Here is a 19,624-nt window from a genome sequence, read left to right on the forward strand (position 1 = left end):
ACACAATCATTATTTGGGAAAACGTTTGCACCTGCACTAAGGGAAGGAGGGACATGGTATAGATTAATGCCATTTTGGATGATGAAGAAAAATGGATTTGGAGAGACTTGCCCCCTCTTCCATGAGACTACTGTTTGTGATCACCAAAATAAAACTGACTAGCAGGAGATTTGGCACAGACCAAAGAAAGTATTTTTTCCCTACTCCTGGCATCCTCTAACATATTTAACATATTTATACCTCATACTTTCTGTGCAAAGCAAGTGTATTAGCTACGTTTGTGTGTTTGGATACTAGCAAGTCAAGTAACTAAACAAAAATACATTTAATAATAATAATTAATATCCAGACTGCAAGTGCAGTGACAAAGAGAAGCAGAGGAGAAATAAAATGAATAAATAAATCATGGCTATGATAAACATGAATAATATTTATGAAAATGAAACAAAAATGAAGACCCCCGCATGTATGTTCTTTATTGCTCTGTTGGTGTGGATCTTCATTTTTGTTTCACTTTCATAAACTTTATTCATCTTCATCATATTCAAGATTTATCTTACTCATTTTATTATATTAATTTCTCCTCTGCTTCTCTTTGTTGCCCCACATGCCGTCTGAATCCCATGAAGGGCTGATTTAAACATTACACACACACTCCAATTCTTGACAGTTTTTTTTTAAATAAACTATGCTGGCAACTGGACAGGGCCTGAAGTTCTCAAGGGTTGGGTGTTTGGTATAATTGGGTTTGGGTCGGACTTCTCTCATACTCCTTTAAGGAGCTGACCTGTGAGGAAAAGAGGTTGGGTCATTGATCTTCTTGAGGAGGCCCTAGTGTGTGATTGCTCAGATATGCTAGGTGGCCTGTCCACTCTCTTCATAGCCTTAGTTTGACCAGTCACACTGTTGCTCCCTGAGGATCCTCCATATATTTGTGACTGAATTCAACTATGCCTTCTTTCTAGGGCAGGAGTCACGTTCATCTTCTCCTCAGCTGTCAAATTATTTCTTCTGAATTTCCTTGCCACTCATATGGGTATCAGCTAGTTTATTGATATTCTCACCTGATACAGACATAAAAACCTCATGGCATATTCTGTTACATTATGACCTTACTTCTGGCATTTGTTTGAAAGAGAACACTGTGTGGGATTTTAAAAATAAAACATAACTGTTCCTGGCATGCGCAAGTCTTTCCATCTTCCAAATATGCTGTGATTCTGATCTTATTATGATTCTAAAGGATATGAAGTAAAGCTATTTTAAATCAATGCAGTTACCTTATGATCTTGAATAGTATTAGAATTGGACTGTCAGGCTACAATATAGGACAGTATGACAAAGGAACCAGAGTCAGGAATACTTCACACATCCTTTTGCTCAATAGGAATGTCATAAATTGCTAGGCTCTTGCATCCAGTCATTTTCCCTCCATGCTTCAATGGGTGAATTCATTTAAGTGCTGAATGAGTTTTTGACTGATAAATATATAGGTTGGCTTTTAGAATTTGGCTGTTTAAATTTGCCCTGGCAGGGCTGCCTCTGAAAAAAACACAACCTCCTTCTATTCTAAAGGAGGTGCAAAATGCCACTTTGCCAAATGCATCTTTGAATACAGTTGATTCAACTAGACGTAATAATACTAATTTGCACTCCTGCAGCCTCTATTCTTTTCTAGCATCTCAGCATATTCTACAGTTGCAAAACTCAGTTTCAGAAGTCCTTCTTCGTATGTAATATTTTCAAGCTGATATTTGTATGAAGAAAAAAACGTATGGTGTTAAATCTTAAGGAGTGTTCAATAATGACCCCAAATTGGCAGGAGTGCTGCTCATATAAATGGTCTACTCATGTGTGCAGTTTTATGTATGAGAAGAGAACTCAGGCAGTCTGGCACATTAGTTTATGAGAGTTGGAATTTTTTGCTTTCAGAATGCACATGGAATGATGAATCATAATATAAATGGCCTCATTTTCCTTTTTGATAGATTTCAGCAATTATTACCGATACCTGCATTTATTCTAGGGCTGATCTTTAAATATTTTTACTGTTATTATTTCCAAAATCTTCTGTGATTAATGGATGCCATTCATTTCTGCTTGGAAACCTAGTTAGCTTAGCGATCCTTGACATATCACTTAACACCTGTCAGAGAAGCTTCACGTTGTTACAGTCTGTATTCTACTCCAAGCTATCACCACCCACGGCTGACCTTTACAACGAGGCTAATCATATTGAAAAATTCTCCGAGCTTCTGTAACAACAATGTGGAAGAGCAAGGTGGAAAGTGGCAAACCTGATCCAGCAAGGGGAGCAGTTTCAGAGAGAGGTGCGAAGAGGGAGAACAGAAGGAGAACGTATAGAATGATGCCATAACCATATGATCGCCATCAAGGATAGGGCTGTCCCCCAAGATTGCTGCAGATATCAACCTTTTGTTGTTGATATCACTTTTGTTGCTTTGCCACCCTTCCAGTTTTGTAGCAGTGTCACATAGCATGGAAGAAAATTGGTTAGCTCTACCTTAAAAATTGCAGCTTGGGTGGGAAGAAACACTGTCCCCAGCTGACCTCTGTGGCTGAGGTTGCTGGGAATTATAAGTTGGGACCTGTGATTTCAAAAAGAAGGATTCCATAGAATGAATATTTCCCCTTTTAACTTCTACCTGGAGCCTCCTTTAAAAAGGTAAAGGTCCCCTGTGCAAGCACTGGGTCATTCCTGACCCATGGGGTGATGTCACATCGCCAACGTTTACTAGGCAGACTTTGTTTGCCATTGCCTTCCCCAGTCGTCTACACTTTACCCCCAGCACGCTGGGTACTAATTTTACCGACCTCGGAAGGATGGAAGGCTGAGTCAACCTTGAGCCAGATACCTGAAACCAACTTCCATTGGGATCGAACTCAGGTTGTGAGCACAGCTTGGACTGCAGTACTGCAGCTTACCGCTCTGCACCACGGGGCTCTTATGCAGCCTCCTTTACCCCTTCATAACCTTTTGAGGTTCAGAAATACTTGGGAACAGAGTGGGGAGCAGCACCCGGGGGGGGGGAGGTGTCAGTAGAAATCATTCCCATTCCCTCGTATGAAGCAAGAGCTTGTGCAAGAGTGAGGAGGCTCTATCAGCCATTTCCCCTACTTGCTGCATGCCCCCTTTTGCTGTACCCCACTCTGTTCCCAAGTATAAGGTAAGTATAAGTATCAGTTATAGGCTAATACAGTCTGAGCTTGTTGAGCTTGAGAGGGAAAGAGACCTTGGGGTCACAATGACGTGTCAACCCAGTGTGCTGCAGCAGTGAAAAAGTAATGGGGATTATTAGGAAAGGGATTGAAAATAAAACAGCCTGTATAGGTCTATAGGTCCATCAGTTGCTATTAACTACTGGCTCCATATTCAGTGAGCAAACATATGAATAGGGTTGCCAGCTCTAGGTTATTTATTTATTTATTTGTATTTATTGTTTGATTTCTTGCCTGCCCGTCCTGCCAAGGCCAGGCTCAGGGCAAGTCACATCATTTAAAATATGCATCAATACATCTCCGTCATCAAAATTTAAAACACTAAAAACAATAAAAACAATAACGTTCCAGTTAAAACAAGTCGAGATGGTGCTCCATTATCTACTGATTTGACTGGACAACAGGGCGGGCCACCCCTCAGATGGATTTTAGCATATAATACAACAGAAGGGGGGATAGGGAGGCCAGCAAGTATAGTACAGTATCTGCAGCTGCCCTCAACTGTTGGGCCTGATGGAATAGCTCTGTCTTACAGGCTGAAATAGTAGTATAGAAGCTGGGAAATAACTGGAGAAATAGCAGTATAAATAGCAGTATAGGGTTGGGAAATACCTGAAGATTTTAGGAGTGGAGCATGGAGAGGGGAGGGATGGGGAGAATAGGGACTTCAGCAGGGTATAACGCCATAGAGTTTACCTTCCAAAATGGCCATTTTCTCCAGGTGAACTGATCTCTGTCGCCAGGAGATCAGTTGTAATAGTGGGAGATCTCCAGCCACCAGCTGGAGGTTGGCAACCCTACATTTGAATGCCCATTCTAGGAAGCAACAAGGGGAAGACCTTGGTCTCTGTGACATGTTTGTAGCTCTTGCAAACCAACTCATTGGCCACTATGTGAAACACACATGAACTCCTGCTCTGATCTAGGGCTGTCGATTCGGTTCCATCCGAACTGAAAAACAGCCAAATTTGCCCCGATTCGGCGGTTTCTAGTTTGGATGGAGCGAAATTCAAAAAAGGTGGGAAAAGGACGAGCCAAACTTAGTGAGTTCGGAGGGACGCCTAATAAATTCATGCAAATTCGGCATCCCCAATCTGCCTTTTCCCACCTTTTGGAAAAAGCCCCGAGAAGGCAAGTGGGTGGCCTTGGCAGCGTGGATCTGTTTAAAGACCCACCCGCCCCCTTCTCCGGGCTCCCGAGAAGGGGTGGGGTGGGTCTTTAAACTGATCCACGCTGGCAGCGTGGATCTGTTTAAAGACCCACCCGCCCCAAGGCTGGCAGCACAGATCAGTTTAAAGACCCACCCCCACCCCTTCTTGGGAGCCCCGAGAAGGGGGGCGGGTGGGTCTTTAAACTAGGCTGGCAGCACGGATCAGTTTAAAGACCCACCTGCCCCCCTTCTCGGGAGCCCCGAGAAGGCAAGTGGGTTGGTGTTTAAACTGATCCGCGCTGCCAGCTTTATTTGGCTGAATTTATTCGGGAACACCGAATTTCAAGCCGAATTCCACGGATCCGAATAGGGGGAGTTCGGACTTTGGCATTTCCCGAATAAAAACAGGCCGAATTTTGCCGAATCCGAATTTCACCGAATTTTTTTTTCAACAGCCCTACTCTGATCCAGCAGGGCTTTTCTTACGACCTCACTGCTGCAGCTCCGATTCTCATGTATTGATTTTTATTTAGGCTTTCAGTTTTTTTACTGTAATTGTGTTTGTTTAAGACATTTTATTTAAAACACTGGGTACTGATATTGGTAGAAAGATGGTTTCGATGTTAGTGGTCCAAATAAATAAAGACGGGAAGCTACGAGGCGCAGGGAGCTATATTCAGGCTCAGGACGCTAGATCAGGTGCTGAGAATGCAGCATTCTGATACAAATAGCTCCAGCATGTCGGAAGGTGGTAATTAACTGAACTGCATATCTGTCATAGGCTGTCATTGTTTACAAACAGTTTAATGAATCCTGATTGTAGAATTAGGCTCCAGACACCGAGGCTACAGAATCAATCTAGCAAGACTGAGCAGCTGCTCAGGAACAGACGGACCAACCTGATTAAGTACAGTTCTCCAATACAGCTGCAAGATTGGTATTGTCAACCATCCTGCCAGCCTGAAATATATTTAGTTGAACAAGATTATAATTATTAGCAACCTGTAGTTCTAATGGCTATGCCTGTTCAATGAAAGGGAGTTCCAAGCAGTGGCAGACCTACATTTTTGGGACCCTGAAGCTTGAACTGTTATGGGGGACCCTTTGCAACCAGCAACAATAGGGCAACTTCCAACAAGGTCCAAAGGCCCTTGCGACCCTTGCAAGGACCTTGAGGCCCAAATGGCACAGAACAGGTTGGTGGGGTGGAGTCCTTGAAAATGGGCCATACAGTTGAGCCCCTTCCCACCAGCAACGAGGTCTGGGTAACCACTGTTATCTTCTTCAGTGGGGTTGTTCAATGGCAGATGTATTGGTTCATTAATAGAGAGGTAGAAGGTCATCAGAAAAGGCTCGTTAAGATAAAGAGGTGAGAATCTGATTTTTGGTGTTAAAATGCACAAGCGAGACAAGCGCACCCTGAATTGAGAATTCTGATGTCTTTTTATGGTTCTGATTGGCTCTAGCCTAAGGGCTGGGCTATAGAACTATTAAGCCATGCACCAACAAAGGATGATCCAGCTGCCAAAATGTAGGCTATGAATAGATTCTGGCAAGCTCAGCGAACCCTTACAGCTGGGGGTTCGGGTGCTGCAAGCCCCCAAGAAAATTTTGAAATTTGATCAATTACAGGGACATTTTGAGGCCATATGAAATGGGTATTAGAGCATATTCTAAGGTCAAGTACTTCAACCCATTGGCTTATGATTCCATCACTAAAATAGCCTTATTTTAATAAACATTTTTTTAAAAAACTCCATTGATTTTGTTGAAAAATTCACTCATTTTAAAAAAAAGTTGTTTCAGGGCCCCTGCAGGATTAGGGGCCCTGAAGCTTAAGCTTCATTGGTTTCATAGTAGATTCACCACTGGTTCCAAAGAATGGGTGGCTTAGCTGACTGCCGGCATTTGGTTGGTGACATTTCTTCATCATGTCCAAAAGAGAATTTTTAAATTCATAAACTACTGATCTGGAGCCAGCCTGCATATCTGACTATATGGGGATACCAGGGAGAAGCATTGCCAACTGAATGTGGAAGCCATTCTGTGTTGGGTTGGCAGTACTTCTACAAAACATTTAGTGCTGCTTTGAGTTGTATTGTTTATAACATTTGTAGACCAATCCTAAGAAGTAGGTGAGTTCAGTGAGGCTTTCCCCAGTGCATAGGATTGTTGTTACTGGTATCTGAGTTCTCCCAATTGGCTCATTATATTGTGAGTAGGGCTGGCGATTCGGTTCAGCCCGAACTGAAAAACAGCTGAATTTCCCCTGATTCGGCAGTTTTTAGTTCGGGACGAACCAAACTCAAAAATGGTGGGAAAACAGAGGAGCCAAATTCAGCGAGTTCGGGAGTTCACGAATAAATTCGGCAAATTCGGGGTGCAGCAGCATAACCGCCAGTAAGCAGCATTCTCCCCCGGCCAATCGGTGGCCAAGCTGAGTCTTCTTCTGGCCAATCAGTCAGGATTGAGTACTGTTTTTTCCCCCAAATTTTTTTAATTTTTTTACACGTCCACCATACATGCATATATGTTCCTCTATCTTCACCACATTTCCAACATATTCCTTTATCTTGATTATTCATCTTAGAAATCATAATTGGGGTTATATGCCATCTATAAAACATTTTATACAAATTTTCTCTGATTTCATTGGTTATTGTAAATTTAAATGCCCTCTTCCATAAATTTTCCCATATATCCAAATCAATATTAACTCCTAAGTCCTTCATCCATTTAATCATGACTGGTTTGATCCTTTCTTGTTCTAAATTAAGTGTAACTAATAATTTATACATTCTACCTATCATTCCCTTATCTCCTTTATCTAATATTTTTTCTAACTCGGATTTGTTTTTATTAAATCCGATTTGATTATCTTGATTGAATATATCTTGTAACCTATAATATACAAACCAATCTTTTATATTTAACTCTTCTCTACTTTTTAGAACCCACTTACTCTCCTTCCATTCAATAATATTTCTATACATCTCTATGTCTAAATTTAATTGTATTCCCCTTCTCATGAAAGCCTCCGTGGGATTAATCCATCCCGGAGTTCTATTTTCTAACATCTTCTTATATTTTTTCCAAACTAAAAATAATCCCATTCTGATAATGTGAATTTTAAAATCCTTGTTTATCTTTTCCTTCTCATACCATAAATATGCATGCCAACCAAAACGAAGATTGTAGCCTTCCAATTCCAATATTTGACAATTATCCAACTTAATCCATGTCTTTAACCAAAAGAAACAAGAAGCTTCATAATACATCTGTAAATCTGGCAATCCTAATCCTCCTGTTTCTCTTAATTGAATCAAATTATTATACGCTATTCTATGTTTCCCTTTTCCCCACAAAAATTTCAATATGTCTTTTTTCCAAATTTTAAAAATTTTGGAACCTTTAATAATTGGTAAATTTTGAAATAAAAAGAGCATCTTAGGTAATACCATCATTTTGATTACCGATACTCTACCCCATAAGGATAAGGGTAATTTTTCCCAGTTCTTCAAGTCAATATTTATTTGCTGCCAAATTTTTCCGTAATTATTTTTAAATAAATTAAAGTTATTGGAAGTTAACCAAATTCCCAAATATTTCACTTTATGCTCAACTTGAAAACCAGTAATTCTCGCCAGTTCTTGCTGCTGCATAGCTGTAGTATTTTTAACCAATATTTTAGTTTTATTTTTATTTATTTTAAAACCTGCAAGTTTACCATAAACCTCAATCATCTTGTTCCATTCAACAATCTGCATAGTAGGATTAGTTAAAAAACAAACTAAATCATCTGCATATGCCTTAACCTTATAGTGATTTCTCCCTATCTTATAACCTACAATCTCTACATTATTTCTAATTTTCTCATCAATACTTCTAATATAATAATAAACAGCAAAGGTGAAAGAGGACAACCTTGCCTGTTCCCTTTTTGAATTTCAAATTGTGAGGATAGTTCCCCATTAATCAATAACCTAGCAGTTTGATAAGTATAAATATTTCCAATAACCCTTTGAAATTTAACCCCAAAATCCATATACTCCAATACTTTTCTCATAAATTTCCAATTTACATTATCAAACGCTTTTTCGGCGTCTAGAAATATCATTGCAAAGGGTGTAGTATCAAATTCTGCGTATTCCAAAAGATCTAAAACTATTCTAACATTTTGACTAATCTGTCTTCCTGGAAGGAATCCTGCTTGGTCTTCATGTATAATCATGTTTAATATCTTCTTTAATCTATTTGCTAAGATTGTTACAAAAAGTTTATAATCATTATTCAATAGTGATATTGGTCTGTAATTTTTAGCTTCCATCAAATCAGAATTTGGCTTTGGAATCAAAGTTATATTTACTTTTTTCCAAGTGCTTGGAATGGTTCCTCCCTGCAAGCAATTATTCATTACTCTCAATAGGTATGGTGAAAGTTGATCTACAAACACTTTATAATAAAAAGCTGTAAATCTGTCTTCTCCTGGTGCTTTATTTAATTTACTTTTGTTTATAGCTAATTTTAATTCTTCTATTGTTATTTCAGCATCTAACATATCTTTATATTCCTGTGATATTTTTTCCCATTGAAATTGTTGCAAATATCTTTCTATTTCCTTTTCTGAATCCACTTCCTGATTGTAAAGATTTAAATAATAATCTAAAAAAGTTTCTGTAATTTTTTTTGTCTAATATAGTTTTACCATTCTTTCTTATTCTCATAATTGGTGTTTTCTTCTCCTTAGGCTTAAGTTGCCAAGCTAACATTTTACCTGGTTTATTTGAGTGTTCAAATTTTTTTTTGTCTGTTATACATTATTTTTTTCTATATCTACAGTTATTAAAATTTCATATTGTTGTTGTAAGCTTTTTATTTTATCTATCTGTTCTTGTTTAAGTGATTTACTTTGAGCTTTTCTTAACTGTAGTTCTCTCTGTTTGATTTCCTCCAGTATTTTTTTCTTTTTCCCTTCTCTCTCTCTATACCACCTCGAGTTTTGCTGCATTAATATACCTCTAATTACTGCTTTTCCTGCATCCCAAACAATTTCTTCTGATGTTCCTTTGTCAGCGTTCTCCTGAAAAAAAATGTTGTATTTCTATTTTCACCTTGTCTGTTATCTTCTTATTTTTTAATAAATATTCATTCATAATCCAAGGTTTGTTTCTCTTAATTTCCATATTAATTTGAAATAGCAATGCGTTATGATCAGAGAGCACTTTTGGTAAAACTTCTAAGTCTTCTAGTTTACCTATAACATCTTTAGACAACCATAACATATCTATTCTCGAGTGAGAATTATGCCTTGAGAGGTAAAAAGTATACCCCTTTCTGTTACCATTTTTCAATCTCCATGCATCAAACATTTCCCATTGGTTTGTTAAATAATTAAAAATACCAGGTAATTTACCTTCAGATTTCCCCTTTTTTCCCGTTGTTGATCTATCTAATCGTGGTTCTATTACCCCATTAAAATCTCCCATCCATATCATGTTTTCAATCGCATATTCAGCCAGTATTGATGCTAAATCCCTATAAAATAATTTCTGATTATTATTGGGTGCATATATTCCAATTAATACTATCTTTTGAAAACCACACGTAATCTCCACCAATAGAATCCTTCCATCCGTATCTTTATATAATATCCTCGGTTCGAATACTAAGGGAACATATATAGCTCCTCCGTTAATTTTCTTTTCGTTACATGAAGTAAATAGTTTACCTAGTTTATTTTGCTCTAACCTTGCAACCTCCTTTGTTATCATATGTGTTTCCTGTAGAAAAAAATATTAGCCTTAATTTTTTGTAAATGGTAAAATATTTTCCTCCTCTTATTTGGAGAATTTAAACCATTAACATTCCATGATAGAATTTTTATCATTTTAACTAATAATAACCCCCTTTTGTAAAAATTTTCCCCTAGAACTTATAGTACTCCCCCCTCCCTCCCCCCCATCCAATCCCCCCATCTCCCTCATTTATTTCAGCAAGCTATTTAGTTCATTCAGTATCTTCTTCTTCCGTCAGAGACTTCCCTCCTGAAGCTTCTTCTGCCTTATCTTCTTCTGCAAATTTCTTTTCAGCCAGTTCCTTAGAAAATTGTTGAGGTGGTTTGCTTAGGTCCCCTTCATATCTTCGCAGAAACTGTTCCATTTTAGTTGAGTCAGTGATTTTAAACCTCTTTGCCTTGAATATGAAGGAAACTCCTTGCGGGTACTCCCATCTATATTGTATTCCATTGTGTCTAAGCCTTGTTACAAACTCTGCGAAGTCTTTTCTTTTCCTCAGTAGTCTTCCCGGAATCTCCTTCATTAACCTCACCGGTGTACCTTCTATTGCCAAAGGAGTGTTATAGTGTTTGTTCAGAATCAGATCCCGGTGAGATCTGGAAAATAATTGTACCAAGCAGTCTCTAGGAACTTTATTTCTAGTTGCAAAAGCAGAGTTGACTCTATAAGCTGTTATGATCATACCTTCCACAATTGTTTCTTCCTCCTGTAAGAAGTCAGCCAACACTGTTTTCAGATATTATTTCAGATCGGAGCCCTCCAGGCGTTCTTTAAGACCACGGATACGAATCATGCTTTCTTTTATTTTCAATTCCAACATTGCAGAATTATCATCTCGTCTTTCGTCCCGCTCCAGATTTGCTTCCATTGACAATTCTAAAGTGTCAACCTTTTTTCTAATTTCTTTATTTTCTTTGGATTGTTTTTGGAGTTTGGCATCCAACTTGTCTTGCTTTACTGTTAAAGCTGAGATAGAATCCTGTAGCGCTGAAATGGCAGCAGTGTTCTGGTTAAGGCCTTGTTTAACTGAATCCATATCTTGCTTCATTTCAGATTTTACTTCTGCCAGATCTTTTTTTACTTCAACCAGTTCAGGTTTTACTGATGTTACTTCTTGAAGTGTCTTAGTTAGGAGTTCTTGTAATGAGTTCAGAGTGGCATCAGGTTTTTTTTGCCATTTTTGCCAGTAGAGTTGCTCCTGCTACTGGAGAAGAGGCTGGTGAAATAGTTGGGCTGGTGACAGAAGTTTTCCTTTTAGTTTGTAAAATTGGTTGAGTCTGAAGTTGTTTGGGCTCTTTAATAAGTGTCTTGGGATGTCTCTCTAGATCTTTCTTATTCTTTTCCTCTTTATCTCCCATCAAGGCTCTCAAAATAACTGTGTTTGTAATCCAGGAAAGAAGGTAGGGGGGGTAGCTATATTGTTTACACCATCAAATCAAAGAATCTCATCACTGGAACGTTTTGCAAACAGATCAATCCTGGAGAAAGGTTAGCGCATATTGAGTGCTGTCAATTTTTTATTGCCAGCTCAACATCTGCCAGTCTCCTCTGTATCTCCCAAAGTCTGTTTCAATGGCTGGATAAAAGAATTCAAAATGCGCCACAGCCTGGCAAAAAGCCAAGTTCCTTGTTGATAGTGTTAGAGAGTACAGAAAGAAGAACCAGATTGCTTCTCTTTATTTTTATTTCTACCCGACACCCCCGTGATCTGTTTGTTAATGATGCTTGGTAATCATGAAAAAAATACACCTTTATGTTGTTCCGTGCCTCTGCGCCGCCTTCCCGAACTCCGTGTGAGTAATGGCGCCGGCTCCTCCGCTAGTCTGCCCGGGTGCTCGCCGCTTCCAGAGCAGCGGGCGCGTCTAGGGTGAGCCGCGAGCCGGCGTCCGATTCAGCGTCCCCTCTACTTCAAAGGGAGCCGCGGCTATCAATCAGGAGGGGGGGATTCCTCTCCTCCCAGCCGCTTTCGTTCAGTGCGCGAGCTTCACGCTGCTGCGGTGGTCGGCAGCGGAACCGGAAGCCCAGGATTGAGTACTGGAGGAATCAGCTGCTGCGCAGCCCGGCCGGTGGGAGAGAGAGAGTGAGAGAAATCCTCGTGGGGGGGTGCGTGTGCACATTTGCTCCTTTCCGTGGCTGCAGGGTGTGCATTTTTGGGGTAGAGTCCCCAAACCTTCCGCAGAGCTTCAGACGAGCCTTCTTAAGAGACCCCCCAAGTTTTGTAAACATTGGGTCAGGGGGTCCCGAGATATGGGCTCCACCCCTTTTCCCTTCCCCCTTTTCCATTTCCATGGCTGCAGGGGGCGCTTTTTTGGGGGTGCAGCCCCCAAACTTTCAGCATAGCTTCAGACAAGCCTTCTTAAGAGACCCCCCAAGTTTCGTAAACATTGGGTCAGGGGGTCCTGAGATATGGGCTTTCCCCTTTTCCCTATTGGGATGAATGGATCACCCGATCCTGTATGCATCTCCAGAGCGGCAAATCCAAGGCAAAACCTCCCATGCTTAAATAGAATTGTATTGCATTACCCAGTCCTCCCAGCCCCTCCTGATGGAACAGAAGACAGCCACAGTAAGACCCCTTTGGGGGCTTTAATCTATAATTTTTCTCCTGTGTGTGTGTGTGTGGGGAAAGCAGAGTCTCTGTGTGTGTGGGGAGGGAGCAGTTTCTGTGGGTGGGGGGGGGAAGCCAAAGGGGGCTTTCGCCCGTTCTGCCTGGGGTGTGTGTGCCCCCTCGAGTCTCTCTCTCCCTGGTTTGAGGGGGGGCTTTAGTTGTGTGTCCTCAGGTTTTCCCTCATTCATAAGATCGGTTAGATCTATTTTGATGCTTGCTCAAAACTGGTTTTCAAATGGTGACTTAAAGAATGCATTTGCCTGGTCCCGACTTGAGTCCGATGCAAAAGGGGAAATTCCACCCCTCCTGCTCATTATGCATAGCTAGCTGCCTCTGTCCCTTTCCATGGTTTGCAAACTCCCAGGTGTCAGGTGTTGCTTTGCATGGTTGCAAACGTGTTGCTTTGCATGGTTGTGTTGCTTTGCAGTTGTGTTGCTTTGCAAACTTCTTCGCACCTGCCCCGCCCTTGCTCCCCGCAGCTCAGCTGTTTGTCAGGGCTGGGAGCTTTGTGCATGGGCGGCAAGCTCTGCTCAGAGATGCACGTTAAGGGTGGCGGGACCCCTCTCAGGGCCCATATCTCAGCCCCCCCTGACCCAATCTTTACAAAACTTGGGGGGTCTTGCAAGAAGGGTCCTTTGAATCTCCGCTGAAAGTTTGGGACCTCTACCCCCAAAAATGCCCCCCTGGAGCCACGGAAAGGCACGGTTGTGTTTTAAATGGCTTTATTTGGCTGAATTTTTTCCTTGAACTTTGAATTCGCGCCGAATTGCACGGACCCAAAGCGGGGGAGTTCAGACTTCGGCATATCCCGAATCCAGACGGGCCAAATTCGGCCGAATCCGAACTATACCAAAAAAAAATTTTCAACAGCCCTAATTGTGAGCTTGTGTGAGATCCAGTGCCTGGAAAGCCTCCCATCTTTACAAGTGGTTAGTCCTAAGCAATGCAGTGTGGCCATTGCTGTGTGGTTTCTACTGGCCAGAATGGTGTGCTGGTCTTGTATAACTCCTCCACCTAGGGTTGCCAGAGATCTCCCGCTATTACAACTGATCTCCAGCTGATAGAGATCAGTTCACCTGGAGAAAATGTCCACTTTGGCAATTGGACTCTATGGCATTGAAGTGCCTCCTCAGGCTCTGCCCCCAAAATCTCCAGGTATTTCCCAACCCAGAGATGGCAACCCTACCCTTAGAGCAATTTCAGAAGGCCTCAGAGTAAAAGGTTGCTTCTACAATAAATTTCATTGAGAAAAAAGGGACATTGTTCCATGCAGATACTTAGAATAAAGTATACTTACAATAAAGTACATAAAGATCCTAACTGCTAAGAAGAAACTCCTTAGTGTAATCTGAAAGTCATATGGTTGTACATATAATGAAGGGTTTCTGGTAAGGCTTTCCTTTGACTTTGCTGAAGGGGTGTGCGTGTGTGCTCACGTATGCATGCATGCATTCAAGATTTTCATTTTTTTTTTTTAAAAAAAAATCCCCTTTCATTACTACTGTGCAAGGACCAAAACGCCCACATCTTTGAGAGGTATTTGAAATCATTATCAATATGAAATTATTTTAACATTGGGATTTGTAATGGGAATATGTAGAGCAGTATTCATTTAACTGCCATTTGAAATCTCAGTTACATCGGGCAGCAATTAATTTGATACTGATTGGCAACAAATGTACTCTTCATACTTAATTCTTTTTCCTTTTTCCTTTTGCAAGAGGTTTCATGCGTGTAGGGACCTAGTTAGCCTGGTAGGTTCACTTATAATGAAAATGCCATGGGGTTTCAGCATAAATCATGAAGTTCACATTGCTATAGCAAGGGGAAGAGGCAAAAATACCACTTACTTGCAATTCAGGTCATCTAGAAACCTGAGGCTAAAATTCTGATACAATTAACATCACAATAAATGAGAAGCAAGGACAGAATCTTTAGGGTCATGCCTATTTTAAATCAGAATGGGATATTTAGGGAAATGCATAACAGACTTGCAGTTCTTTAGCAAACATATAAAAATTATTTATAAAACCAGAAATTATCATGCACATACCACTGGCAAACAAAAAGTTACAGAGATTTGGATTGTTCTAACTGCAGGTGCTTGCTACTCATGGATATGAATCTTCACCGCTTTTTCCTTCCCTAACAGGAATTGATGGGGGGGGGGGAATCATGAGACCCTTCTGGGAAAAGTTGTGCAACACACTGTACTCCAGTAACTAATGGATAACTGAGTGAAATTTTTCCTCCTCCCGATTCTGCCAGTGGAGCTTCTGGTGTCATAAAAGAAAAGAGAGGTGGGGGCAATTTTATTTATCCTTCCCTTCTCATTGCAGCCCTCTGTGCTGTATGCCATGTTGTCCTCCATTGCCCTTGGGTATTCTCAAGTACCTTGAACTTATGGTTTGTGGACCCAACCCAGAATGATCAACACACTCTGTTGCCACTTTGTTTGCCATTTAATAAATCACACTAGAAAGCTAGGGATTTTCAAACCCAATTTTCCATTTCCTTTCAGCGTTTGGAACTCAACCACGCCAGCTTTCCTTCCCAAGAATGTTAGTGGGGGGTAGTGTCCAGTTGAATTTAAAAGCTGTATTCGGAATATCTATTCAGAATAATTCTATTGACTCAGAAATCAACATTCCAGAGATAAAAGTTATTTCTCTCTCTCTCTCCCTCTCTCTGCTTATCCCTTCCCTTCCCCCAGGGAGCTCAAGACAGTGTATATAGGCTTCAAGGTCTTCTCCCATTATATTCTTGCAACAACACTTTAATGCAGATAAAACTGAGAGATTGCAAGTAACTCAAGGTGAACCAGTCCCTTTCAAGGATGAGCAGGGATCTCTGATAAAACCAAAAAGGGTTATCCTAAGTTCAAATTGCCACCCAAGCTTGTTGGGTGGCCTTGGCCCAGTCATTCTCTCTCTCTCTCTCTCTCTCTCTCTCTCTCTCTCTCTCTCTCTCTCTCTCACACACACACACACACACACACACACACACACACACACACAAATAAATAAACAACCAAACAAAGAGGAAAGGTAATTTTGAAAAATGAAAGACTATAACTCACAAATTCAGGAAGATGTTCTTGCTACCGTATATACTCGCGTATAAGCCGAGTTTTTCAGCCCAAAAAAAGGGCTGAAAAAGCCGGCCTCGGCTTATACGCGGGTCAATACGGTAGGAGGGGGGAGGAGGGAGGAGGGAGGAAGCAACTTACCGCCGCCATCGCTGCCGGGCCCATGCGGCTTCCCCCGGCCAGGAGCGCCCTGTGAGGGACTCCTGCGGCCGCTGCAAGGCCGCGCCGCCGCCACCGCCGGGTGCACCTGGCTCCCCCCGCCCTGGAAGGGCCGGGGGAAGCCGGCAGCCGAGCGCTCCTGCCTCCCCCCGCCCTGGAAGGGCTGGGGGAAGCCGGCAGCCGAGCGCTCCTGCCTCCCCCCGCCCTGGAAGGGCTGGGGGAAGCCGGCAGCCGAGCGCTCCTGCCTCCCCCCGCCCTGGAAGGGCTGGGGGAAGCCGGCAGCCGAGCGCTCCTGCCTCCCCCCGCCCTGGAAGGGCCGGGGGAAGCCGGCAGCCGAGCGCGCCTGCCTCCCCCCGCCCTGGAAGGGCCGGGGGAAGCCGGCTGCGGAGCGCTCCTGCCTCCCCCCCGCCCTGGAAGCCTCCTGCGGGGGGCCCGCCGCCGCCACCACCGCCTTCGCCGGGAGCCCTGTCAGGTAAGCCTGCGGGGGGGGAGGGGTTATAAGCCGACCCTCGACTTATACGCGGGTGCCTAATTTTTCCCCATTTTTGGGGAGAAATTAGGCACCTCGGCTTATACGCGGGTCGGCTTATACATGGGTATATACGGTAATTTAGGAGCTTAAGGACCATTGTACCTTTAAGATTTACCCAAAAAAGGGGGGGCACAATTTGTTCTTGATATAGCTTCTCCCATCATCAGTAAGGGTGACAACTTCCAGGTGGGGCCTGGAGATCAGTTCTCCTAGAGAAAAATGGCAGCTCTAGAGGGTAGAATCTATGGCAGTGGTGGCGAACCTATGGCACGAGTGCCAGAGGTGGCACTCAGAGCCCTCTTTGTGGGCACGCGAGCCGTCGCCCCAGCACAGAGTTTGCCTGAGTTCATTCTCCCGGCTGAGGAGGCTGGGGACCAGTGGTACCTTCCCGGCTCCTCTGGGAAGCGCCGGGCTCCTTCCCAGTGCCTTCTCCGCAGTCGTCGGCTGCGCGCTCCAGAAGTGAAGACAATGACGAGCCTTCTGCCGAGGACTGGAAGAGGCAGAGCCGGGACAGGGCTGGACCGGGAGTGGGACGCCTGGGCGGCCGTGTGTGGCTGGCTAGTTAGTGACTGCAGGGCAGGGGGTTGGCGGTGAGGGCCAAACCGGGGCCCTCCTGGCGTTTGTGCTGGAGCCAAGCCCTTCGCTTAGCTCGGGTTTCCACTCTGCTCATACATGCAACCGAAGGTGCCTCTGAGCGCGTGCAGAGGGCTGTCCCCACCATCAGCCCCCCCCCGCATAAGTCTTTTTAAAATTTGTATGAAGATAACAGTTGGGAAAAGAACCAAACTGAAGAGGTGGGGGCTATGCTCCAGCTGCTTTCCTTCCCCCTCTCGGCCGCCCATGCAGGGTTGCCAACCTCCAGGTAGTAGCAGGAGATCTGCTATTTCAATTCACCTGGAGAAAATTGCCGCTTTGGCAATTGGACTCTATGGCATTGAAGTCCCTCCCCAAACCTCTCCCTCCTCAGGCTCTGCCCCAAAAACCTCCCGCAGGTGGCAAAGAGGGACCTGGCAACCCCTAGCCCCATGTGGACTTCTAGCTGTGTTGGCACTTTGCGATAAATAAGTGGGTTTTGGGTTGCAGTTTGGGCACTCGGTCTCTAAAAGGTTCGCCATCACTGATCTATGGTATTATGTCCTGCTGAGGTCTCGCCCATCCCCAGGCTCTGTCCTCCCCTGGCTCCAGCCTCAAATCTCCAGCAATTTCCCAACCCAGAGTTGGCAACCCTGATCACCATGGAAATATTCACACTATGGTCCTATGGTCCAAACTAGATGAGATACCAGGTGAATAGGTCTCCCAAGCACATTTTTCAGACCAGGGCCATGGTGAGGAGAGAGAACGTTAACCCTTCTCCATCATGTCATTTTGCCAACCTCATATATCCCGCCCCCCAAGCTACAATATGACTCACTGGGGAAAACCTATAGACTGCTGCTGCAGGTGGGGAAATGGCACAGGGGAAAGGATTAAGCTTACCCCCCAAGTAGCCCTGGCCATGCTTGGGTCCCCTGTGGGTGCTATTTACCAATAAAAAATTCTTGGGAAATCCATTCAAGGATATTACCATGCAAATTCTAGTTTAGCCATGAAAAAAACAAATGATAGAATAATTTGAACTAATCAGCCAAATCTACCAAACTCCAGGCTATGTTGTTCTCAATAGGATCCCTTAGCAAAACATGAGAAGTAGCATGGATGCTAAGCAGAAGTGGTAACTTTGCCTTCTTTCCCATTCCTCTCTGTTAATATTCTATATGTTGTATATATTTTTTCATTGTTTCTCTTGGCAGTACAGTCATAGAACTTGAAAATTTCTCAGTGTAATAATGTCATAAAATACATTATTGTTGTTATAGTGTTACCATCATTATCATTTTAGGCATGAGGTGGAGACTCTGAAACATACTTATTAATATCAGAAATGTAACTAGTTCCCTGTGCTGGCTATGTGAAGGAACATAAATGTTTGATTCTGCATTACTTGCATGAATAATTCAGAAGAATAAAGACAACTCAGTGTCCTTTCTCCTATAGAGAATATTAAAAGGGCAATATTCTTTGATACATATAAATTATGCTTATACTTTTTCTTATAACGAGTAGGGTTGTTGCAGTCATTGCTGAAAGATACCACTAATGTTAGGGGTTTAAACTGAGTCAAAAATGCTGGTGTCCTAATGCCTGTGATTAGGGCTGTTGAAAAAAAAATCGGTAAAGTTTGGCTTTGGCAAAATTTGGCCCTTTTTAATTCGGGACGTGCCGAAGTCCGAACTCCCCCGCTTTGGATCCGCGAAATTCGGCGTGAGATCCAGAGTTTGGGGGAAAATTCGGCCAGTTCTTTGAAGTGCTGGGTGCCACCTGCCCAGGCAGCGCCCACCACTTCAAACTGAGAGTCGGGAAGGGGGTGGGGGTATTAAAGAGCCCCCCGTGGGCCTTCACGGGGCTTCCATGAAGGCGCGCGGAGGGCTCTTTAAGATCTTCCATTTTCTCACATTTCTCTATGTTAATGCCTACCACTAGGGGTGTGCATACTGATATGCCAAACCCAAAAAGGCATCATTTAGAAGAAGAAGAAGTAGAAAAATTGGTTTTTATATGCCGACTTTCTCTACCACTTAAGGAAGAATCAAACTGGCTTACAATCACCTTCCCTTCCCCTTCCCACAATAGACACCCTGTGAGGTGGGTGAGGCTGAGAGAACTATGACTTGCCCAAGGTCATGTGGAGGAGTGGGGAATCAAACCCGGTTCTCCAGATCAGACTCCACCACTCCAAGAAAAGAAGCCAAAAAGATGAAATCTGAAAGAATCTTAATATTTTTGTCTTTTTCCTGACTTTTTGGCTTTTCCTGTGGCTTCATGGAGCCGCTCCCTTTAACTTTTAAGGGCAATGGCTCCATGTTAGTCAATGGGAAATCTTTGTGGGGCTCTGGGAGGGGCTGTGTTTTAAGGTAGAGGTACCAAATTTTCAGTGTAGCTGCTGGTGCTTCTCCTTACAAGAACCCCCAAGGTTGGTTAAGTTTGGATCAGGGGGTCCAATTTTATGGGC

At 42.9% G+C, this 19,624-nt stretch overlaps 1 protein-coding gene across 1 annotated transcript in view; it reads left to right on the forward strand.

The window, feature by feature from the left end:
* KCTD16 (potassium channel tetramerization domain containing 16) overlaps positions 1-19,624 on the forward strand; it is a 200,867-nt gene that overhangs the window by 168,550 nt on the left and 12,693 nt on the right. The gene's annotated exons all lie outside the window — the stretch shown is intronic.

Source organism: Euleptes europaea, chromosome 1, assembly GCF_029931775.1.
Source record: "Euleptes europaea isolate rEulEur1 chromosome 1, rEulEur1.hap1, whole genome shotgun sequence".
NCBI classification, from domain to species: domain Eukaryota; kingdom Metazoa; phylum Chordata; class Lepidosauria; order Squamata; family Sphaerodactylidae; genus Euleptes; species Euleptes europaea.